Below are 26335 nucleotides of genomic sequence, written 5' to 3'. Positions count from 1 at the left end.
TTATTGGTTGTGAACTAAATGTCTTTTCGTTGTCAAAAACCATGCATTTGGGTACTGCGAAGTAAAATATTATGTCTCTTAATGGTTTTTTTATGTTTTCGATACTTTTCCCGTCTATATTTTTTATTACAGCTAATTTTGAAAATTTGTCAATAGAAGTAAGTACTTTATGCTTGCCTGTCGAAAAAATGTCTATATGAATGGTATGTCCTGCGTCTATATGAATGGTATGTCCTGCTTGGATGTCGGTCATATTTGTTCTCTTTACACATTCTGCACAACTTTATTATTTTCCTAATTTTCTTCGCCATCGCGGGAAAATAATATTTTTCCAAAATCTGTAGTTTATTTTCTTTTTCGTTTCTATGGGCACGATAATAATTCTGTCTTGATCGTCCGTATTTGTAATATCTTCGACAGCTAGTGGTGTGAATCGTATTTTGTAATTAGCGAAATGTAGAGGGTAAATGGCTTGAATTTTTAGTATAGGGTGATTTTTTAAGAGCTTGATAACTTTTTTAAAAAAAAAAACGCATAAAATTTGCAAAATCTCATCGGTTCTTTATTTGAAACGTTAGATTGGTTCATGACATTTACTTTTTAAAGATAATTTCATTTAAATGTTGACCGCGGCTGCGTCTTAGGTGGTCCATTCGGAAAGTCCAATTTTGGGCAACTTTTTCGAGCATTTCGGCCGGAATAGCCCGAATTTCTTCGGAAATGTTGTCTTCCAAAGCTGGAATAGTTGCTGGCTTATTTCTGTAGACTTTAGACTTGACGTAGCCCCACAAAAAATAGTCTAAAGGCGTTAAATCGCATGATCTTGGTGGCCAACTTACGGGTCCATTTCTTGAGATGAATTGTTGTCCGAAGTTTTCCCTCAAAATGGCCATAGAATCGCGAGCTGTATCTGTATCTTGTTGAAACCACATGTCAACCAAGTTCAGTTCTTCCATTTTTGGCAACAAAAAGTTTGTTAGCATCGAACGATAGCGATCGCCATTCACCGTAACGTTGCGTCCAACAGCATCTTTGAAAAAATACGGTCCAATGATTCCACCAGCGTACAAACCACACCAAACAGTGCATTTTTCGGGATGCATGGGCAGTTCTTGAACGGCTTCTGGTTGCTCTTCACCCCAAATGCGGCAATTTTGCTTATTTACGTAGCCATTCAACCAGAAATGAGCCTCATCGCTGAACAAAATTTGTCGATAAAAAAAAAATTGTCGAACACTGATTTTGGTAATAAAATTCAATGATTTGCAAGCGTTGCTCGTTAGTAAGTCTATTCATGATGAAATGTCAAAGCATACTGAGCATCTTTCTCTTTGACACCATGTCTGAAATCCCACGTGATCTGTCAAATACTAATGCATGAAAATCCTAACCTCAAAAAAATCACCCGTTATAATCGTTTCTGTTGTTTTAATGCCATTTATTATTGAAGGATTTAGATGTTTTTTTAAAAGTGAATTCAGTGACTCCTCGGAAAGGATTTTTTCTGTGATAAGATGTCTATGGTACATTGGAAAAATTATTTGGAATTTGTATGAAGACTAGCTGGCCCCGCAGCCGTTGTCCTGCGTGAAATTATGTGTTTTGAAATGAAAAGAAAGTTGAATTTATCATTTCATTTTTTTTTCAATGTAACGCAGCTTGATAAACAAAATTTTTTGGTTTCTGTTCCGGTGTACAGAAAAGATGGCTTTCCAACTCGTGTGCACGCCACGTATATCTAGCCGTGTGAAAAACATAGAATTTCCACACTTATTGCACACACTATCCTTGGGTCCTGTTGAGTGTCATCTCAAATGCAATTTTCGCTGGAAACTGAAATGGCAAATCGTTGGAACTCAAAGAAATTCGTTGAATCAAGCATTCAGGTCTTTGTATTCGATAGCTGCGTCACAATCAGCCGGGTTCCATTACATAGTTTCGGCGCTTGCAGATTGCAAAACATAATAACGACAGATCAAACTTTGAGACGCAAATGATGCGGTGGCATACCAAGCCTCTCCAAAGAATTTAGAAACTCCACTGGATAATTCACGGCGACGTCTTCAATGGAAAGACGATCGGTCGATTTGTATGAGCGCAAGTTTTCCGGAATTTGACTTTGAATCTTCCAGTTTAAGTCAAGAACATCTGTATTTTTTGGCAGTTAATATTGCGCGTGCATTTAAGGAATCATAGTTAAGATAATTTGGCCAATGTCCGAAGATTGGTGATGAGTTCATCTTTCGTGAATTGATAAACCGCAGATGGAATTGATATCAAACCACCGGAAGCATCAACCGGAATTGACCCATTTCCAATTTTTAGCGAATACGATGTAAAATGTCTTCGACAATGTCATTTTTGTTCGTATCTCATAATTGACGCGGATTTAAAGGCTGATATGGTGAAATGATTATCGCGAAAAGTGTGGGAACTTCAGTGGCATTCGAAGTAGCTATCGCATCGTCCAACATTTGTTTCCACTGATTATCGTGTTCCAGCAATTGTAATTGCACACACCATACCATTCACAGTACGCAATACGCCGCGTACATTAATCAGTAGCAACCGAAGGTAGAAGCAATCATCGTTTTTTGGGTGGGTTGTGTAAATTCATCCTAATGCATTAGTTGAGAACACACCTGAATGTCCATCTACTGTTCGGTCTTGCTTTCAGCGTAACTATTTCTTCGACGATGCATTCCATGAATGCAAGGTATTTTCAAATAGAGCAATGTTCTCGTAAGCGGATCACTGACGAAAGTTGAGAAAAAAACTCGTCAATGTTAGTTTTGTTGTTGGCGGTGTTACCACCGGCTGTAATGTATTCTCTGGGCTGAAATAAACTCTTTGGCCAATCTCCATATTAACTGCGAGACACACAACAATCGGAAACCGTTCATGAATTGCAAAAGTAAATATCCTACAAAGCGCTTTATTGCAGTTCACGTATGGACCGTATCGTTTAAGACCATTAAGCGCCATGTTGCTTCCCTTGGTGACGTACTTACAAACGTATTTTATAGATTACACCAAACTGCAATACTAAACATTGATATGAGTTTAGAATGTGAATTCGACAACAGTGGAGAATATAGTACGATCCATATGTTGTCAACTTCGATATTCACTACTCTAAGTTGTATGGTCGTCTGATGAGCTACGACGATGGAGTGGATATCCATCATTTCCAGTTTGCTATTCCGAAAGAAAAGCAAGCGGATAGTGTTTCGTGCATTTATTGTTAGACATATAAACCGAAAAGGGATTGTAGTGTCCGCAAGGTCCATGAACCATATTGCTTTCCACCACTTCATATAATACTGGATCTTTCACACGTAAAGTTTTCACTGAATAATTTTCAATTGTTCAATTCACAACCTGTCGTAAAGCATCGTAAATCGTAATAGTAATAATTTTTCTCTTGAATAGCCGGAATAAAAAAGCAAGCGATCGAGACTGAACTATTCAAATAATTTCCAAATCAAAATATTGAAAAACAAAACAGAAATTGAAAAAAAATGTTTTTGGAAAAAAGTTACTTTTTGGAATTATCCAATTTGCCGACTTTTCATAAAAAGTATAAGATGTTTTTATTTCTAAACCTTCCTTAATCCACAACGAACAACCTCTTAAAATTTCATCAATATTGGTTCAGCCGTTCTCTTAGCGTTACTAACGAACAAACATTCATTCGTTTGTATGAGAAAAAGAAAAGGACTGTTTTTAGGGGTTTTCCGGCAATTATTCGAATAATCCCTGAACCTAAACGAATATTTTAAAAAAAGAATTATCAAATTTCGTTCAGTCGTATTAAAGTTATGAGCGTACATACATTTTGGCGATTCATTTTTACATACATACATATTTATATAGACGAAGATGTAAGGTTGTTTTTATTGTTTTTTTTTTTTTTTGAAGAAATGAAATATTGAAATGATTCCTACAAACATGAATTTTGAACAAATGCTTATGATTTGAAATATAATTTTTGTATTTATGAGTTGTATTAAATTTTGACATAAAGAGATAAAAAGTATCCTATGTCCGTCTCCTGGCTCTAAGCTACCTCCCTACCAATTTTCAGCCAAATCTGTTCTGCCGTTCTTGAGTTATAAGTGATGTAACTAACACGACTTTCTTTTATATATATAGATTCCGGTCCTTCAGAGATAAAAAGTTGGTTTTTAAAGACATTTATTGGTTTTTCTACTGAGTATATCAGATTTTCCGGTGAACTATCACTACTATGAACTGTAAGTGCATTTGAACAGCCGGGTTTGTAAATTAGTTCATGGTTGTATTTCTTTAGCTGAGCTTTCCATCTCTTCATTTTGGTGTTTGTGTTTTTATTGCTTATAGCGAAAGTTAAGGGTTGGTGATCGGAGTATATTTTGACCTTTTTTGATCCGTAAAGGAAGCATCTAAGGGACTGTAAAGCCCAAATTATCGCTAGCATTTCTTTCCCGTTTGTTGCAAAGTTCTCCTCCGCTCTGCTTAGCGTTCTAGAAAGTAAGCATATTGGTCTACCTTCTTGTGAGAGTACTGCTCCCAAAGCGTAATCGGAGGCGTCAGTGGTAAGCACGAATGCTTTCTCAAAATTGGGATAATGGAGTATAACATCTTCGAATGTGAGGCACATTTTTAGTTGGTTGACAGCTTCCACCTGTTCAGTTGTCAAATTCAGTTTGGTCTTTTTAGACTGATGTTTGGAAATTCTTCAAAGTTCCCCTCTCAATATTTCAGTGAGTGGTTTTGCGATTTGAGCATAGGCTCTTATGAACTTGCGATAATGTCCAGTCATTCCCAAAAAGGAGCGTAAGTCATGAACGTTCCTGGGAAGCGGGAAATTTGTTAATGCCTCCACTTTTTTTGGTGTGGTGCGAATACCATTTTGATCGACAATGATACCTAGAAACTCTATTTCTTCTTTAATGAATTCACATTTGTCGTATTGAACTTTTAATCGAGCTTCTTCCAACGTATTGAAAATAATCTTCAGATTATCGAAATGCTCTTTTTTAGTTTTACTAAAGATTATAATATCGTCTATGTAGATGTAGCAGCGAATGCCAATATGTTCTCTAAGGACGTCATCTAGAGTGCGCTGAAAAATAACAGGTGCGTTCCTTAGGCCAAATGGAAGTCGTGTAAATTCAAATTTTCCATTGGTAACCGAGAAGGCGGTCTTCTCAATGTCAGCCTCATTTAGTGCAATCTAGTGGAAACCACTTTTGAGGTCAATGGTGGAAAAAAATTTATTTTTCCCTAGGTTGGATAGAATGGTGGTAATATCCGGAATGGGATATTTAACTGGGATGGTTTATTCGTTTAACTTACGATAATCAATTACCATCCGAATTTTTTCTGTCCCGAAGCATCCTGTTTCTTTGGTACTACCCATACAGGGGAATTGTATGGGGATTTCGATGAACGAATGATGCCATCATTCAACAATTCAGCAATTTGTTGGTCAATCTCCTTTTTCAGAGGCATAGGATATGGGTAAGTTTTTGAGTAAATGGGCCTTTCATTTCTTGTTCTAATTTCTGATTTGACATTAGTGACGAAAGCCAATTTCTTGTCGGGTTCGGCGAATAGGGTTGGACATGAACTTATAAGTTGCTTAGTTTTTCATTATCTTCAGGATTCAAGTGATTAGTCCGTAGGGTTGTATGTGTAATTGAGTTTATTGGAAACAGTCGGATGGGATATTTGTATTTGTTAAGTAGAGTGAAATAATTTTCGTTTGTAAAAATTACTGCATTTAAATCTTTCAATGTGTCATTACCTATAATTGCATCAAAAGTTTTTAGGTTTGGCATGATATGAAATTTAATTTGTCCTATTTCATTTTTGAAGATATCGATATTTGCGTGATGACTTATTTTGACAGGTCCTCCAACTGAATCTGCATAAAAGGGTTGATTTGGAATAGAATTTCGTATGTAAGTCGGGTTAATATAATTCTTGTTCGAACCTGTATCTAACAAGAATTTCAATTCGTTACCATTCCTCATCCTGTAAGAAAAATATGGCAACGAAGAAGGCTTTAATCTAAAAAATTAATGTTATCGGTAGCATAGTCTGTTTGTTCGTTTTCAAAATGTGCCGCTTCTTGTTCATACAGCTTCTGTATTATAGAGTCGTTGAATTTTATTGGGCTGTTATAAAGTTAGCGAGGGTGGGCGTTTATGAAATGGTTGGGATTGTCCATTGTTTGAATTTCGTTGCCCCGGATTATGAAGTCCTTGGGGTTGTGGCCTATTCTGATAATTAACCTGTTTGGTTTGTATGGACTTGTCAACGTCCATTGGGACTGGGTGTTTGGGTGGTAGTTATGGTCTGTAACCCTGTTGAGAATTTCCGTAAGGCGTAGTGTACGATGTGACGTATCGATTTGCTTGTGGTGTGCCGTATTGTCGATATTGTGGAGTCGGATTTGAAACGGGTTGTAGTACGACATTCCGTCCATATTGTAGGGGAAGGTTTAGACCATACTTTTGTGGAGGTCTAGGGAAAGATCCTTGCCCAAAATTGGCAAGCTCTGGGTAAAACGATCGTCCTTGCGTCTTTGCGGGGTATGTTCGTTGTTGGGAGTGGTTTGTCGGTTTTTGATTACTTATCATACGGGAAATGTTGTTGGCATGGCTTGTCCATGAACTATTGTCCAATTTAAGGCACATGTGAAGGGCTTGTGGCAAGCTGGTTGGTTCCCTCACACTGAGTAAACTTGGCAGTTGCCCATTGAGACCCCTAACGAAGGTGTCTAGTGCCTTTTCTCTATAGGTATTAGCCATAGCAGTCATGGCTTCCTCTCCTAGCTCCAGACAATCAATCTTATCTAGTATGAGAGAGAGACACCTGTAGACCTCGTGGTAGAATTCCTCTACTGTTCTACCCTGTTGGACAAGAGTTGTCATTTGGTACTCTAAGGTACTGACGTCTCTTTTATCCGAGTAGTGAAGCATTAGGCACTTCTTGATCTTACTCCAATTCAATGGAGTCCGATATGACTCGAGTGCCGCGTTGGCCTCGCCTGTAATTTTGTGTCTGATTGTGTGAAGAATTGAATAATACTTTGGCGAATCCCTGTTTTGACCATGCATCAACAGTATCCTATCTACGGATTTCCTCCACGAGCTAAACTCTCCTGGTCTTCCAGAAAATTCCCTCAAACACTTCACTACATCTGGTATTCGGTCTAATGACTCGGTATGCCTACTGAAGTCCACTCTATGCTCCTCTTCTTCTACTACTCTAGGGTGTAGTAGGGCGGTAACTGTTTCTGTTATTAAGTTTGAAAGCCCTCTTCTCTGGCTAGCAGTAAAAACAGAGGGTAAGGAGGAGGTACTTGAACTGTTATTATTTGCCTGCAAATTTAACCTCGAAAGGGTCTCTGCTATCTGTTCTTGCGCCATTTTGTTCACTTGTTTATGATTATTTAAATTAAATGTTTTTTTTTACAGTGTTAACTTTTCTTTTGTTATAACAATAATTATTTCCTTTCACATAACCTTACTTACTAATAATTTTAATATCAAACTTACATAAATATCATTTGCATTTTCCTGTGTTGATAGTGTTTCCTCCTTTGTGTGATTAATTTAGATTTCTCCTCTTGTAGTGGTATTTGTTGTATTTGATGAATTAGTTTAAATCTTTCCTCTTGCAGTTGCATTTGTTGTATTGGTTGTATTTGATGAATTAATTTAAATCTTTCCTCTTGTAGTTGTATTTGTTGTATTTGATGAATTAGTTTAAATCTTTCCTCTAGTAGTTGTATTTGTTGTATTAGTTGTATTTGATGAATTAATTTAAATCTTTCCTCTTGTAGTTGCATTTGTTGTATTGGTTGTATTTGATGAATTAATTTAAATCTTTCCTCTTGTAGTTGTATTTGTTGTATTTGATGAATTAGTTTAAATCTTTCCTCTAGTAGTTGTATTTGTTGTATTAGTTGTATTTGATGAATTAATTTAAATCTTTCCTCTTGTAGTTGCATTTGTTGTATTGGTTGTATTTGATGAATTAACTTAAATCTTTCCTCTAGTAGTTGTATTGGTTGTATTTGATGAATTAATTTAAATCTTTCCTCTTATAGTTATATTATTTTACACTTGTTTAATTTATTCTAAATTTCCCCGTCACGCACTTTCCGTTCAATGTATTTGTATTTATTGTCCTTTTTCCGAAAGGTACTAAGGGGCCGAGTATGAAATGTTATTTAGGTTTCGTCCGCGAGTATAAAAAATATTATTATTTTTTTTTTTCACGGTCCCTGCTCGGGCGTCAATTAACGAGACGGAGGTTTATTTATTAATTAATTTTATTAAGTCGGCACTATGTGCCTATTTTATTATCTTAAAATTATTTATGTTTTTTAGCGGCACTATGTGCCTGTCGAGTCTAGTAACTTAAAAAGACTAACTACGCTTAACTTTAAAGTTTATAGTCTAACCTATGCTTGAGCCGGCCTACGTGACCAAAGATGCTTGGTCAACTAAAAGGGTTTGCGCGTGTAGCGCTCACCTGTAGCTATTTGGTTTTGGGGGAGAAGACATGGTTGCGCGTGTTTCGCTCACTTAAGAACTTAGCGGATGCGCGTTTAGCGCAGTTGCACTTTTGGTTGTAATAGGACTCCAAAGTATGCAAACGGTTTGTATGTTTCTAGCATATAATGTGGGAATGGAATTTATGTAGTAGTTCATAAAATATTGTGTTAACTTATACATATACAATGAATTGTTACGAACAAGAAAACAAAATCAGTTCGGTCGACAAAAGTGTGCCTGTGTGAACAAAATTTTAGAGTTGATAGTGGCTTCTGGAGAATATTCTGGCCTTCTAGTATAAGTCGGATATCTAAAATGGACAAATTTTTCCTCGATTTTTTCACAGCTGCGATCATCTGACGAAACTACCTTTTTTGACGCAGAGATGTAAATAAAAGCACTTCAATGTAAAATGGTATTTGTACTGGAATGGAATTCATTAATGAAAACCAAGGTAGAGAAGTAGTAGAGTAACTACCAGCTGATGTTATGTAAACAAAGGGACTGCTGAGAGGTGTCCGGGGTTGAGTTTCTATTGGAATCCAAGATGGCCGACTTTTAACCGGAAAATGGTTGCATTGTGTTATTTTCTTAAAATTTATGGAAAAGTTGTCCCAAAAATATTGGTTATATATAAAACTTTAATATATTTTCAAAAGAAAATCGTTTTATTTTAACATATATTCTTGAAGATGAGAACAATATAAGCAAATACATGAAAACTTAAATTTTTTATTTATGCCTCTTTTTAACTGTAATAAGTTGATAAATGTTTACCACAGAAAAATTTTACGGACAAATAAGTAACCATGCCGAATATTGGGGTCCAGATTATGCTCATTCACAGCCATATTTATATTTTTGCCGTCGCATTGCTAGGTGAGCTAAAATTAAACTTTATTTCAAAAGATTTACCATGTATGTATTTTTTAATTTTTTTTTTTATAGAATCAGCTGAGAAGCTGGTGTAGAACGTTTGATTATTTGTCTGCTTTAAACGGTAGTCCCAACAACAACCATGCTTGGAGAATTTGGGTATACAATTGACCTCCATGGAAGAGCAAGTACCATGCGAATTGCCACCATACCGTGCTGCGCAATATTATGATGCCGAATCGGGAGAGTGGGAGGAACCGGCTCCTCCAAAACCAATAGAACATCGGGAAGAATTACGTATGTTTGCATAAAACTACTATAATGGCAACAACGCTAACAACAACTGCCAACCAAATAATGAACAACACTCATCATATGAAAGTTGGTGGCCAAGCAGCGATTTACTGTAATTTGGTTAACAATGAACCGCTATTAAAAATTAAGGAATTTGAGTTGAGTTAATTTCAAATGGAATATATTTCGAACAATCGGTGTATTTGTATAAGCAACGTCAAACTATTTCTTGAATAGAAATCTTATATTCACGTAGGTGTTGGTATTTTTTTAAATATGAAAGTATATAACTTATCGCAGTTATTTGTTAATTATTTTTGTTTTCATTATTGCGTTTAGTTTTATTGTGTGAACAACAAAACTGGCACCCTTTTTCTGCCGATTTTATAATTATAAGCCCAAATAAAAAGTATATTAGTATATACTTATATAAAGTATATTATAACTAAATGTTTTATTTCAGTAGATTTTATTTATTGTTTTTTTGAAGTTATACTTCTTATACGAGTTCGGAAAAGGTTGCGATATATTCAGGTTGCGCAACCTTGCTCAATAAGAATCTATCGCAAGCTTGTCTGCGAAGATGTTCGAGTAGCAAGGGAAGCGGTGACAATCGGCGATCGTTTCTTTCGGCACAGCTCGGCTTTTCTACCAACAACACAATGTTGCCATGCTTATGCTGTTGTTGTTTTTGTAGAACAATGTTTCAATTTTTGGTTGGTGACATATTCACATGTGTGCGCATATGTATGTTTGTATGCTTTTGTATTATTGAAGTTATACTTTTTTCTTTAGTTTGTCTTTCATTTCTGCGAATTCTCAACTATTTTGCGTATCTTTTGGTTGAAATACTTTGCGTTGGCCGTTGAAAAATGAATACTATACTTCACAGAGTCATTTCTGTGTGTCTTCATTTCCATTTTTGGAAATCGACCCGCGATGACGAGGTATACCGTTTTATCTGACAGCGTGAGGTTTAAGAAGTTCATTTCTAATTTTGTCTTGTGGCATATTAGAAATGATGTTTCTTCGAAAATCGTTCGCTTACAACGGATAAAACGACTTCTGAGTGGTGATTTGAATGAATAAATTCCATTCGGTTGAAATACTTTGCGTTGGCCGTAAAAGTTAAGACTATACTTCTCAGAATCATTCATTCCTTTCATTTCTTCAAAAAAATTAATGACCTTTAGAAATATGCATATTTGCATTATTTCGTTGTCATTTCCATATTCGTAGCAATAGAATTTCTATGGCATAAGTAAAGTAATGGCCTCCGATTGTCACCCCTTGCCGCTGTAGCAGCTTCGCCTACAAACATGCGTAAATATGTATGTATGTATACGTATGATCGTGAATACATATCGACGCAGACTTTTGCAAGAAGCACCAGAAAGTTGTGCAATTTATGATTTTTAGCTTTTGCCATCGTCGCGAAAAGACGACTTGTTGGCAAAGGCATGCTCGGGGAGATGTTACGGCCTCTGTTTTCATGAATGAAGCGAGATCGCTTGTGGAATTTGCGCCTGCGTTCATGAATGAAATCGTTTTTGTTGTAAAATGTACTACACTTGTTCTTCGCCAATTTGGCTGCCATATTGACTTGTGAAGATCAATTTTTTGTTGGTGACATATTCATATGTGTACGCATATGTATGTTTGTATGCTTGTGCATTATTTGTTTGGCAATGTATGCAAATATATGTACATATAAGTATATATGAATGTATGAACATGCAAGTCATTGCGCGCACATGTAATAAGTATATTGATAAGTGATGAAAATATGATTTCAATTTCTGAACGCGCACATGCATATACATACACTCATATGAGCATGTGCAGATACACAAGATAGGATAGAAGATGTATGCCTTTTAACATCGTATACTATACAAATAAATATTTTTCTAATAGAAATTAAATTTATCACAGCAATATACATAATATACATATACATAATATTGCTGTGATAAATTTAATTTCTATTAGTAAGAAAAATATTTATTTGTATAGTATACGATGTTAAAAGCAAAAAATTAAAAATTTATTCTGTCGAGATTCGAACCTGTGGTAGCATCTTGACTTTCTTAGCGCTTACCACCAACACCACCATTGACACTTAGGTTGCGCTGACTTAAGTATGGTTTGGTTATGCATGTAAGAATTTAACTTCTCGCAAAATATTTCCTCTAATTTTTCGACAAAGTTTAGAAAGTCTGCAGGTGGTTTGACCAGACTGCAGTCGTTATATTCTTTTTTCATCAGTTGCTTCTTCAAAATGAGGTATCGGACTCATACAACTATGAAGTTTTAAAAACTTTGAATACATAAGCGGCAAAAATAAACTGATGAATTTTGTTTTAGGAAAAAATTTTCACTCAAATCAATTTCCGCGATTTCAATATTTTGAAGTGGTTTTAGGGTTGGTCTTGGCAAACTTTGAAGGGCGGGGGCAGCTCTCATAAGTGCGCTCCAAGCCCTCATAAAAGTCATCTTTGGTCACATCGTCCTTATCTTCCGTCGGGGCGTGGGCGCAAATCAGCGATATGTTTAAGATCCTCGCTTTGATGCGGATTGTGGCTAGACGTTCATTCACCGGAGTGAATGATAGTACTCGGCGCCGAAGTCTCTCTCCAACCACGAATCCCACACCAAACTTGCGCTCCTTTATATTTATAAGCACTGTAGTAAATGCCACAAGGATCTACTCGTCTCTTTCCTGGTCCCATCCATCGCATTTCTTGGACGGCGGTGATGTCAGCCTTCATTTTCACGAGCACAACAACCAGCTGGGCAGCGGCACCTTCCCAATTAAGGGACCGGACATTCCAGGTGCATGCCCTCAATTCGTAGTCCTTATTTCGCTTTCCATGGTCGTCATCAAAAGGGGGGTCTCTCATCAGAGTCTGGTTGTTACTATTCGCTGGGGGTGTTTTTTTACGTGGCGGGTCCCAAATCCAGCGCACAACCCTATATAAGGGATGTTTCGCCTTCTCACTTTAGCTCGACTTCAAACGGATGTTCTTAGGCTACCCATAGGATACTTGGTCAAAGACCGGAAGTCGTGAACTGCTTGAGTCATATGTAAAAGAATAGTTTCTGGCCACTCCCAAGGTAATGGCGATCAGAGAACTTTCCTCACTTGCGTGTACTTCTGCACATGACTCCATCCTCCTAAATACATACTGTTTTAAAATATCTCCTTTGCATGATTTATGCACAAAAAAATAAGCAAGTGGTTGAGACCAAGGCTCATCACCTATGCCTTGAACCATAAGTGTTAAAACACTTGAAGCAATTCTGGAGCAACGATTTTCATCACCATAATCCTCCAGACCTACATTTAAATCCCTATATCTATCATACTGCAAATGGGTCTTCAAAGGCATTTCATCGCAACAAATTGACACGTTTTTCTGGTCTTTGATAAAGCCACGGCTTCGAAGTTCCAGAGTTTTTATGCCGCTATACGTGAACCAGGACTTCGTGGACAACTTTGAATAAATTTGGACAAAGTTCTTGGTGATGGCCAATTAAAATAGGGCTGTAAATATCTATATGCTAAAGGTGACAAGAAGTGAACCCCCAGAGCTATGGTTTTTAATTCCCTATCGTATCTATTACCGTGAAGATTACGGTTATTATTAGACAAACAATTCCTCACACATGCAGCAATATGTGGAGGCAATTTGCTACATAGCTCAACAATTTGCCTATTCTCACTATTTTCAATAGTCAAACTGTTTCTTTTTAGGGCCTCAATTTCTTTTTCCTTCTCTTCTAATTGTTTTTTTTTTAATCTTGCATCTCATTTTCTAAATTTATATTTCTTTTTTTAAGCTATCTGTTTCGCTAACAAATTTTCTTTTCCTAGGTGTCCTTTCACTTAGGTACGCATCTGTTTGTGTTTTGCTATTTATCACCCTATTATCTAAAGTTCCTAAAGGTGAGGAATATGAGTGTTTCTCAAATATATTGTAAATAAGGGACACCTTCTCATCCCCTTCATGTGAACACGAAGTACAGTCTCCTACCTCGTCACTGAAAGTGGTGGAAATAGACTCTATAGGACCTAAAGTATTTACAATGTCCTGTTCGTCAGGTTCGCAAAAACTACCTTTAACTAATGTAAGGTCAACCGCATAATTGCATCCCTGCAACACAAAAGAACGAGCGCACGAACAACCCGAGAAAAGAAGTTGAATAGATACGTCGTCGCGTCAACATCGTTCGTGAATAATCATTTAGTTTTTATTTTATTTTAACTTTCAAAACGAATATATTTAATATAATTGAACTATGTAATAATAAATAATATTGTACGAGATACAATCTTTAAATAATAAATCAGAATCCTGACAACCCCTAAAGATCTAGCATCTTTTAGTTCAGAAGTGGGATGCTTCTCATAGCCTCACATGTGTGTGTTATTGTTGTGATCGGTTTGAGCAGTCGCACATGCGAGTGGTCGTGCGTTTGAACATAGCAGACCAAGTGTGGCAAGAACGATCATGTTGGTGACGGTTTGCGTTTGAAAATCAAACAGAATTGTTGTTACGATTAGCCTTTTGAGCGTACGAATGGACGAGCGCTTAGCGAAGCATAGAAACGAAATCGGCGGTTTGCATTTAAAAACGTAGACATAATTGTTGTTGTAATTTGCCTGTTGCGCGTACGAATGGACGAGCAGTTGGCGAGGCATAAAAGCAAGAAAAGCGAAGGTTTGCATTTGCGCATGTACAAACGGACAAGCGTTCGGTGTAACGAGAGAGAGAAATAAATAAAAAACATTGTGACTGTTTGTGTTTGAATTACATTCTCGCGTACGAATGGACGAGAGATTGCGAAACGGATACATACAGAAAGTGTAAAAACAAAAGAAGAGAAACAGTGACAATTGTGTGTTGTTATTGTCTAAAATTTTGTTTGCATGACGAATGAAGCAAAATAAAGAAAAGTAAAATCCAATAAGAATACTTGTTAATAAAAATAAAAACGCAAAATGAAAATAAAAGTAGCATCTTTGAAAGTTGATGAACTGAAGGAACAACTACGTAATAATAATTTACTAACATCGGGTTCAATAGCCGAATTGATAATGCGATTAAATGATTTCTTAGGTAGTGATGAAATCGAAATCGAAACAGAATCTAATTTACAAAGCCAGGTAAATGATTTGCGTGAAATGCTGGTCAAATGCGGCAAAGAAATAATGATACCGTGCGAGAAAATGTAAATGAAGAACGTTTAGTTACTACACCACAGAATTCAATACGAACAGTGGGTCGAAGTGCCAGTGTAAAGGAAATTGCAGAGACAATTCCTGAGTTTGACCCAACTACTGATAACTCACTAACAGTGACATAATTTGTAAATAGAGTGGACAGTTCCATAAGTGCTTACGGCTTACACGAAAAGTGTTTACTCTTAGACGTGTATGGAAAATTAAAAGGTGTTGCGCGTATGTGGTTAGACGCAGCACCAGCATTTTATTCCAATTGGCCTGATTTAGCGAATGCGTTAAAAAGCGAATTCGGTTGTGAATTGAATGAAGCGCAAGTACATTATAAAATGGCAAGTACGACGCGTATGCAAAATGAAAAGATTTTAGAGTATTGTTTTAGAATGAGCGGACTAGGCCGACGGTATGGCCTAGTTCAATTATAAAATACATTCGCGACGGATTGAAACACCGTGAATTGCAGACTGCAATAGCTGCATTGAAGTTTAATTCGTTAAAAGATATGCGCGAAACAATTGAAAGTTACCTTCAAAACTTAACTGTGACAAAACACTTTAAAAATGAATATACGAGTGATCGAAATAAAGACAGTGCAAAAGACATGCGTTGGAATACAATCGAAACAAAAGGCATAACGTGTTATAATTGTAAAGAATGTGGACATATCGCGCGGAATTGTCCAAAACCGAGGCAACCGCGTAAATGTAAAGATTGTAACAAATTCCACGGAAGTAGCGAGCCAGAAAATTGTGGTAAAAAAGCAGTAGCTGTGAAGCAAACACACATACATCAACCATCTAAGTTTTTCGAAAAACCAATCAGCGTAAACGGTAAGGCCTTAGTAGCTCTCGTAGACACTGGTAGCGAATGCAGTATGATATTACATTGATTGATACGACGATCAGCTGTAACAAATTTAAATACCAAGAAGTATCCATGCGCTGTGGAAATAATAGGCATTTGCGGTGGAAAACGTACTTCAACTGAGAGTATCAACGTGAACATGGCTGTTGATGATGTAGTTTTAATCGTCAATTTGTTTATTGTTGATGATGATACAATGGACAACAATGGACGTGCTTTTGGGGCAAGATATTTTTAAAAACGCAGACGTTGTTGCAGAAATAAAGAACGACAGCTTCGTATTTTCTACGCAGGTTACAAAGGTAAGCATCGAGAAACTGATTTCAGCGAAATTATTAGCAGTATTGATGACATAAATGTAAAAGCTGACTTGCAAGTATTGTTAGCTGATAACACAGACGTTTTTGCGGAAAATCTTACTGACATTGGCTTGACTAACGCGATGGAAATGAAAATCGAATTGACAACGAATGTACCAATAGCTCAAAAACCGTACAGGGTGCCGGAGCCGAAGAAGCATTTAGTTACCGAAATAATTAGAAAACTTTTGGCATGCGATATTATTGCCACATCTAAATCCGAATACGCAAGCCCAATTATTTTAGTAAAAAAGAAAACTGGCGGTGAACGCCTTTGCGTCGACTATAGGCGACTTAATCAGCATACGATAAAAGAAGTTTATCCAACACCAAATATTGAAGAAAGGCTTAGTGAAGCCATGCGATACAAATATTTTTCAGTACTAGATTTAAACAGCGGGTACTATCAGGTATCAATAGAAGAAGGGTGTCGCAAGTATACAGCGTTTATAACAACTGAAGGTTTGTTTGAGTTTAAGAGAATGCCGTTTGGCCTCAGAAACGCGCCTGCGGTATTCCAGCGGCTAATGCAAAATATCAAATATAGAACTCGACCTGGTGACATGATCCACTATATGGACGACATATTAGTAGGTAGCAGTAACGTCACCGAGATGTATGAAAAACTTAAACGTGTTTTTAAGGCATTGCGCGAACTCAATTTAACATTAAATATTAAAAAATGCGAGTTTATGAAGCAGACGATCGAGTTTTTAGGGCACAAACTTCATTCAGGTGGCATAAGCCCAGGTACTGTGAAGACAATTGCCGTAAATTGTTTTACTACTCCAAAATCTATAACAGATGTAAGACGTTCTCTTGGTCTTAGCGGGTATTTTCGACGCTTTGTACCAGGTTACTCGATTATAAGTGAGCCGTTACGTTTATTGCTGCGTAAAAATCAACAATTTCAATGGGCAGAAAAACAAGAAGAAGCATTTTTAGCATTGAAAACAGCGTTAACATCGAAGCCATTGATGACACGATATCGTGTCGAGGCAGATCATCGGATTCATACTGATGCTAGCTCTGTTGGTATTGCGGGTGTACTTTTACAACGAGACGGCGGCGACTGGAAACCAGTTGCATATAACAGCAGATCTACGACAGACAGCGAGCGAAACTTTCATAGCTATGGGCTGGAAGTACTGGCGGTGGTGAGCAGCCTAGCGCGTTTTAGGTATTATGTGCAAGGGAAAGAGATCGTAGTTGTGATTGACTGTATCGCGGTTACTGCAGCAATGCACAAACGTGAGTGATACCATGAATTGCACGTTGGGGGTTACGTATTCAAGACTTTCTTGTAAAATTGGAGCACCGACCAGGTAGAAGAATGGAGCATGTCGATTTTCTCAGCAGAATGCCATATGAAAAAGGTGAAGAAATCGATACAGCGTCTCTGCAAATTGCGAAAACAACTTTAGACGTAGGTGACTGGATATACAGTATGCAGCATCAAGACAAAGATATTCGAGATATTGTAGAAAAACTTGCCAGCGGTGATAAAATTACTAATGATGAATACAAAATCGAAAACGGAAGACTTTATCGAAAGCAGAAAAGTAATAAGCTATGGGTAGTACCAAAATCAATGCGATACAAAATTGTACAGAGCGTGCACGAGAAAGTTAAACATCTTAGTACAGAAAAGACTTTAGAAGAATTAAACAAATATTTTTGGTTTCCTCGAATGCGTAATTTTGTTAAGACATTTTTGAAATCGTGCATTGAATGCGCATATAATAAACAGCGGGGTGGCAAAATATTACGAGCTGTTAGAAGCACAGCGACACGACATGTATTGACATTACTTAACGAAGTAAGCAGCTATTTCGGAGTGCCAACACGAATAGTAACCGATCGTGGAACAGCATTTACTTCTCAGGATTTTAGACAATATTGCAACGATAATGATATTAAACAGATTTTGAATGCTGTTCGAACTCGGCGCGCAAACGGACATGCAGAGCGTACCAACCGAACCTCTACTGGGTATGTTACTTCCGTCGACGGAAGACGACAAAACCCGGGATGATCAACTTAAAGGTATACAGTGGGCACTAAACACTACAAAGAACAAAACAACTCAGCGAACTCCACAAGAACTTTTATTCAATTACAAGCCTCGAGATATTCTTCAGAATAAATTAATATTAGATGAAGATGATGTTACAAGTAATGACGAGATGAACGAAATTCAAACTGAAGCAGTAAGTCGTATTAATCAGCAGCGAGAAAAAGCTAAACAGCGTTTTAACGAAAAACATCGAAAACCTACACAATATAACGTTGGTGATTTGGTTCTCACCGAAAATGAGCCTGTTAGTATTGGTGGTTCTCGCAAATTGGAGCCACTATACAAACGTCCGTTCACGGTAATCAAGGTGATTGGCCACGACAGGTATCTCGTTGGAGATATACCAGGGTCAAAGTATAAAGTATGTATATCATATACATTTGATTCAGAGAAACCGATTGTCATTCAGACATGCGTCAAAAGATGGACTTGGATCGTCCCTATTGCAAGACAGTCACACAATTGCTTTTACATCTAGGACCCCAAACCAAAAGTGAACAGAGGTGGGCACAAATTGAAAAGGAAGTTTTGGCCGTGGTTTTTGCATGCACACGTTTTAAAAATTTTATTTATGGCCGCGAGTTCATAGTTGAAAGTGATCACAAACCACTTGAAACATTAAACATGCGTGATATCGATGGTGTCACACCGCGATTGCAAGAATGTTCATGGTATTATTAAGATATCCGCAAATGGAAATCATTTATAAACCCGGAAAAAGCACGTTGTTAGCTGATTGTCTTTTTCGTGCACAGATGGACGTGATCTCAGGAGGGGAGGAGGATGATGAGATTAGAGATGAAGTGAGTGCAGTTATTCACCGGAGGATTACAAAATAGGCTTGCGTAATATCGAATGCTTAAAGCGGTCATTAAATTCGGATGAAAACCTGAAACATGTGTGTAAATACGTAACAAACGGATGGCCAGAATATCGAATCCTGAATGATTTTTGCCGAAAGTTTCATAAGGTGAAATCAGAACTATACTTTGAAAATGGTTTATTGTTTAAGGATAGTGGTCGGCAAGTGCCGAGTGCACGCATACAAAAATATTCTTGCTTGTGTATGTGGCAAAAATACTCATTGCCGCTGTCAAATTGTACACCCAAAAAATTTTGCGCGCAAATAATATATTTTTTGTTGAAAATTTCACAGAACACTTTAAAAATAGAAAGAAGTATTAGATATTACAAAAAAAATATCAGAACTGCTTTTCGAAAATTTGAAAAATCATTCCCTTGTAAGGGGTAGAAGTCTGAAAAAATGTTAAACGTATTTTGAATAATATTGGAAAAATGCGCAAAGCTAATTCGATTCACCTTGCAGTGCTAGCGCACCGTAAAGTGACGTGATAGGTCGCGTGGATTATATAAGTATGTACATATGTCATTTTCATGCTTAAAAATAAAAACACTAATCCACATATTTGCTTACTTCTTTGTTTATTGTTTACTTCAGGTATTTTTCATTATAACAAAGAAAAAAACGTAAATGTATTTCATTTCACTAAAATTATAAAAAAAATAAAAACTTCAATTTGTTAATCATAAAAAGTTTATACATATGTAATCCGCACAACCACTGCAGGGTTAAATATATGAATATTTAATTAAAAAAAAATATTATTAATATTATTTGAAATTATAGGTTAACTTTGCGTTTACTGTTTGCACCTTAAGTTTAACTATTAAATAGTTCTTAAAATGTCATCTATATTTATATTAGTTTTGTTAAGTTTAATTCTCATGAGGTCTTCTAAATTCGTGTCTGTTAAACGATAGAAAAAGCGTTTTCGCACATATAGGTGGTGCCAAACATTGAACAGAGCTTATATGTTTCGGTTGTGCAATTCGGGTGTTTTTTTTACATATTTGCTTCCAAAACTCCTTTCCCGTCGCCAAAGGTAATGAGACATCTTCTATCATTTGTTGTATTTTATTTCTAATTGCAGGGCTTTGATTTTGTACATCAGAAACATAAGTGTTATTGTGAAGGTCTATAGCCGGTAATATTTTATTAAAATCTTCAAATCTCTTGTTTATCTTGTGAAATATTTCCTCACTTCTTGTAAAGAATAAAGAATCTGAAATACATAAATTAAGTGATCCAGTTTTCGGCAGTGAGCTTATATTTTTATTTCTTAATTTTTCATTTAAAATTTGTAATTTTCTTTTGAAATTGTTAATAATTGGAAATAATTCAAATATATGTTTATTTTCGCCCTGCTGTGCAAGATTGAGTTCATTAATCATATTACAAAAGTCAGTAAGGAATGCTAGTCTGATTAAAAAATCGTTCTCGCTTAAATGACCCGATAATCTTTTAGAATCTGGAGACTGATCCAGTTTTAAGAACTCTAAAATTTCGCATCGAAGTTCAAAAAACCTTTCTAGACTTCTTCTTCTGCTAACCCACCTTACGAGTACTTCTGTGAATAACAGTAAATCACCGTAGTCAGCTTCAACCTCCTCAAGAAATGTTTTAAATTTTCTATGATTTAACGCATTATTTTATTTATAATTTCTACACATATTTTCATCACATCATTCAAGCATAAATTTTTAGCAAATAGGGCTTGCTGATGTATAATGCAATGAAATGTTGGCACAACAATATGTTTGGTTAAATGCCCAATAAAGCCCTTCTTTTTTCCCACCATCACCTTTGCTCCATCTGTGCAGACAGCTTTCAATTTATTTTTGTCAATAATTGAAAAACTTCTCTCATTAACAGCTTCCCACAATGTTTGCCCATTTACATGACCACGCAAAGAAACTAACCCAACAAAATCCTCATAAGTAACCAAATTTTCGTGGACTGTTTTCAAAAAAATTATTAATTGGCATGTATTACCTACTACGTCAGTACTGTCATCTAAACAAATAGAAAAAAACAAACATTCCTGAAGGCGTTTTTTCAAATCCTCAGATAAAAAATTACTTATTTTTGCTGTACGGTGATTAAGAGTTCTGGCTGATAATGGAATCGTTTCAACAAGCAAAGCCATATATTTACCACTTTGGCCAAAGCAATTTAAAACATTTTCAACAAGATTTTTTACAAAAGGACCGTCTTCATATGGACGACATTTCTTTGCCAATGCAAGCGCAACAACATAAGAGGCTTTTAATATTTGGCGTTCTTCACAATTTTGATTATGATCTGGCTGTTTTAAAAATTTATTGAACACTGTGGCTTTCATTTCGACAAGTAGTTCCGCTCTTTCATCATTTTTGTACTTTTCATAATCAATATGATGTGACATGTAGTGCCTTCTTATGTTATATTTGCTGCATTTTGCTAATTATGTCGAACAAATGTAGCATTGCGGCTTTTTTAAATAATTTTCAAAGAAAAAAAACATGAATTCCCAAGAATTGTCAAACATATTTGTTGACGTGTAACACTAGTATACTTACTTGATACACTTGTAGTATACTTATTCCAAATAAAAACACTTTCTTTCACACTGTATTAATTTTCACTTCAATCTTGTATTTCCCTTTTTCTATTTGTATAACACTTTAATTACAATTATACAATTTATATTTGTTATAACAATTTTCTGTAATTATTTTCTTTTTATTTTGGTACTTGTTGTCACACACTGACACTGCGGCGAACTCCCGAACTCACGTCACAACGTCACTTTGGCGGGAAGTCACAAATGAGGAAAAATGCGGAGGTTGCAATTAGAAATAAAGGTATCGTTGCGGATCGACCGACTTGCTTTGCGGATCAAACGAGAAAGAGAGTGATCCCGTTCGGATCTATCCCTTTTGATAGTTTGGGTGGTGAATATTAAATTAATCCGAGTCGTCTCGCTAATGATCGTGTGGTTGTTGTGTTGTAATAGTGAGCGGTGTCAGGTACTGTGTTTGATGCGTGTGTGTGTAGTGGTGTGTGCTGAACTGTTGTGTGATGAGGTGTTGTGACGTGACGTGATGTGATGTGATGTGTGATGAGGTGTTGTGATGTTGCAGGATGCTCTTGCTCATGTGAACAATATTTTTGCAGTGTATTTGAATTAAACAAGCGCGCATAATGTTGCTTTAACAAAAGTCAAGCAGAGACTAGCTGTTTGGGTATACCAATCTCTTGCGTACATGCGAATTGCCGATCGTGTCTGCGTAAAAACACGATTGCACTCAGGCCCGCGGGTCTATGGGCTGCCGACCACTGTTTAAGGACCATAAATTTGTGATTCCAACTGGGTTGCGGGGAAAAATGGTCAAGTGGTTGCATGAACTACATCTCGGGATTGGAAAAACACTTGCGAGAGCAAGAATGTTATACTTTTGGCCAGGAATGAGCACTCAAATTAAAGAAATGATTACATCATGCAACATTTGTGAGAAAAAAAGAGAGAACCATTGGTTCAGGAAATAAATCCCAAATATCCGTATCATATTGCATCCGTGGATTTATTTGAATATGCCGGTCGGGACTACATCTCCATAGTGGACGCATATTCATATTTTTTGGTAGCGACCAGGGTCAACAACAAACCTTCTGGATATTTAATTGAAGTATTTTGTACCACATTTAACACGATCGGATATCCGTCGATCATTAAAAGTGACAATGTTCCATTTAATTCGTCGGAATTTGAAAAATTTTTACGGGATTTTAATGTCAAATTTAAATACTCAAGTCCAAGATATCCACAAAGCAATGGTTGGCTGAGAAGGGAGTGGTAATTGCCAAGAACATTTTGAAACGTTGCTATGAGGCAAATGAAGTAAAACAATTTGAATACATAATCATGGAATATAATCCTACGTCGGTCGCAAGTATGCATTTTACTCCATCGGAATTATTCTTTGGTAGACTGATTAAAACGAAACTGCCAGTGTCGGAACAACTGTTTGTCAGAAACAATGTCAAAGAGGAGGCTATTCAAGAAAAAACCGATAAAAAGAAAGAAAAACAAAGATATTACTATGATCGAAATGTGAAGTCACTGCCATTATTGAAGGTGGGAGATTTGGTAATTTTTAAAAAGAATGGAAGGTAATGGCATTACGGAAGAATTAATGGACTGGTTAATGACCTTCTTCTTCTTTACTGGCGTAGACACCGCTTACGCGATTGTAGCCGAGTCAACAAGAGCGCGCCAATCGTTTCTTCTCTTCGCTACGTGGCGCCAATTGGATATTCCAAGCGAGGCCAGGTCCTTCTCCACTTGGTCCTTCCACCGGAGTGGAGGTCTTCCTCTTCCTCTGCTTCCCGCGGCGGGTACTGCGTCGAATACTTTCAGAGCTGGAGTGTTTTCATCCATCCGGACAACATGACCTAGCCAGCGTAGCCGCTGTCTTTTAATTCGCTTAACTATGTCAACGTCGTCGTATATCTCGTACAGCTCATCGTTCCATCGAATGCGGTATTCGCCGCGGCCAACGCGCAAAGGACCATAAATCTTTCGCAGAACTTTTCTCTCGAAAATCGCAACGTCGACTCATCGGTTGTTGTCATCGTCCAAGCCTCTGCACCATATAGCAGGACGGGAATTATGAGCGACTTATAGAGTTTGGTTTTTGTTCGTCGAGAGCGGACTTTACTTTTCAATTGCCTACTCAGTCCGAAGTAGCACCTGTTGGCAAGAGTAATCCTGCGTTGGATTTCCAGGCTGACATTGTTGGTGGTGTTTACGCTGGTTCCAAGATAGACGAAATTATCTACAACTTCAAAGTTATGACTGTCAACAGTGATGTGAGTGCCAAGTCGCGAGTGCGACGACTGTTTGTTTGATGACAGGAGATACCCATTTGCGTTGCTTCCTTGTTCAGTCTGGAGAAAGCAGAACTAACGGCGCGGGTGTTGAGACCGATGATATCAATATCATCGGCATACGTCAGAAGCTGTACACTCTTATAAAAGATTGTACCTGCTCGATTCAGTTCTGCAGCTCTAATAATTGTCTCCAGCAGCAGATTGGAAAAGTCGCACGATAGGGAGTCGCCTTGTCTGAAACCTCGTTTGGTATCGAACGGCTCGGAGAGGTCCTTCCCGATCCTGACGGAGCTTTTCGTGTTGCTCAACGTCAGTTTACACAGCCGTATTAGTTTTGCGGGGATACCAAATTCAGACATCGCGGCATAAAGGCAGCTCCTTTTCGTGCTGTCGAAAGCAGCTTTGAAATCGACGACTAGGTGGTGAGTGTCGATTCTCCTTTCACGGGTCTTTTCCAAGATTTGGCGCATGGTGAATATCTGGTCGGTTGTTGATTTACCAGGTCTGCAGCCACACTGATAAGGTCCAATCAGTTTGTTGACGGTGGGCTTTAATCTTTCACACAATACGCTCGATAGAACCTTGTACGCGATGTTGAGGAGGCTTATCCCACGGTAGTTGGCGCAGATTGTGGGGTTTCCTTTTTTATGGATTGGGCATAGCACACTTAAATTCCAATCGTTGGGCATGCTCTCATCCGACCATATTTTGCAAAGAAGCTGATGCATGCTCCTTATCAGTTCTTCGCCGCCGTGTTTGAATAGCTCGGCCGGAAATCCGTCGGCACCTGCCGCTTTGTTGTTCTTCAGGCGGGCAACTGCTATTCGAACTTCGTCATGGCCGGAAAATGGAACGTCTGCTCCATCGTCCTCGATTGGGGAATCGGGTTCGCCTTCTCCTGGTATTATGTGTTCACTGCCATTCAGCAGGCTGGAGAAGTGTTCCCTCCGTAATCTAAGTATGCTCTGGGCATCGGTGGCTAGATCACCTTGGGGGTTCTACAGGAGTATGCTCCGGTCTTGAAACCTTCTGTAAGTCGCCGCATTTTTTCGTAGAATTTTTGGGCATTACCCCTGTTCGCCAGCTTGTCAAGCTCTTCGTACTCACGCATTTCGGCCTCTCTCTTCTTTTGTCTGCAAATGTGTCTCGCTTCCCTCTTCAACTCTCGGTATCTATCCCATCCCACACGTGTTGTGGTCGATCGTAACGTTGCGAGGTAGGCAGCCTGTTTTCTCTCCGCTGCGACACGGCACTCCTCGTCGTACCAGCTGTTCTTTTGCACTTTCCGAAAACCAATGGTTTCGGTTGTAGCTGTACGTAAGGAGTTTGAAATGCCGTCCTTCAGTTCCCTTATACCGAGTTGTTGACGAGTGCTCTCAGAGAGCAGGTGTGCAAGCCGAGTGGAAAATCTTTCGGCTGTCTGTTGTGATTGCAGCTTCTCGACGTCGAACCTTCCTTGTGTTTGTTGGCGTGCGTTTTTTGCTGCACAGAGGCGGGTGCGAATCTTGGCAGCAACAATATAGTGGTCCGAGTCGATGTTAGGACCTCGGAGCGCACGCACATCTAAAACACTGGAGATGTGTCTTCCGTCTATCACAACATGATCGATCTGATTGGTGGTTTCTCGATCCGGGGACAGCCAGGTAGCTTGATGTATCTTCTTATGCTGGAATCTAGTACTACAGATAACCATATTTCGGGCCCCGGCGAAGTAGATCAGCCTCAACACATTTGAGGATGTTTTATCATGGAGGCTGAATTTACCGACCGTAGTGCCAAAGATACCTTCTTTGCCCACCCTGGCGTTAAAGTCGCCAAGCACGATTTTGACATCGTGGCGGGGGCATCTCTCATAAGTGCGCTCCAAGCACTCATAAAAGGCATCTTTGGTCACATCGTCCTTCTCTTCCGTCGGGGCGTGGGCGCAAATCAGCGATATGTTGAAGAACCTCGCTTTGATGCGGATTGTGGCTAGACGTTCTTTCTCCGGAGTGAATGATAGTACTCGGCGACGGAGTCTCTCTCCCACCACGAATTCAACACCAAACTTTCGCTCCTTTATATGGCCACTGTAGTAAATGCCACAAGAACCTACTCGTCTCTGTCCTTGTCCCGTCCATCGCATTTCTTGGACGGCGGTGATGTCAGCCTTTATCTTTACGAGGACATCTACCAGCTGGGCAGCGGCACCTTCCCAATTAAGGGACCGGACATTCCAGGTGCATGCCCTCAAATCATAGTCCTTATTTCGTTTGCCATGGTCGTCATCAAAAGGGGGGTCTCTCATCCGAGGCTGTGTTTGCTTTTTCAATGGGGGTTTTTTTTACGTGG

The 26335-nt window shown here is 38.0% G+C and overlaps 2 protein-coding genes and 1 pseudogene across 9 annotated transcripts in view; 2 read left to right on the top strand and 1 right to left on the bottom strand.

The window, feature by feature from the left end:
- The window catches only part of LOC125779268 (uncharacterized), a 465548-nt gene that overhangs the window by 115609 nt on the left and 323604 nt on the right, over positions 1 to 26335 (top strand). The gene's annotated exons all lie outside the window — the stretch shown is intronic.
- The window catches only part of LOC125779281 (myosin-13-like), a 279252-nt gene that overhangs the window by 24763 nt on the left and 228154 nt on the right, over positions 1 to 26335 (bottom strand). The window lies entirely within an intron of this gene.
- On the top strand, positions 10601 to 10799 carry LOC125779908 (small nucleolar RNA U3; annotated as a pseudogene).

This window comes from Bactrocera dorsalis, chromosome 6 (assembly GCF_023373825.1).
Source record: "Bactrocera dorsalis isolate Fly_Bdor chromosome 6, ASM2337382v1, whole genome shotgun sequence".
Classification (NCBI taxonomy): Eukaryota; Metazoa; Arthropoda; class Insecta; order Diptera; family Tephritidae; genus Bactrocera; species Bactrocera dorsalis.
Note: the sequence above shows the minus strand (reverse complement) of the source record. Positions and strands in the feature narration are given on the sequence as shown.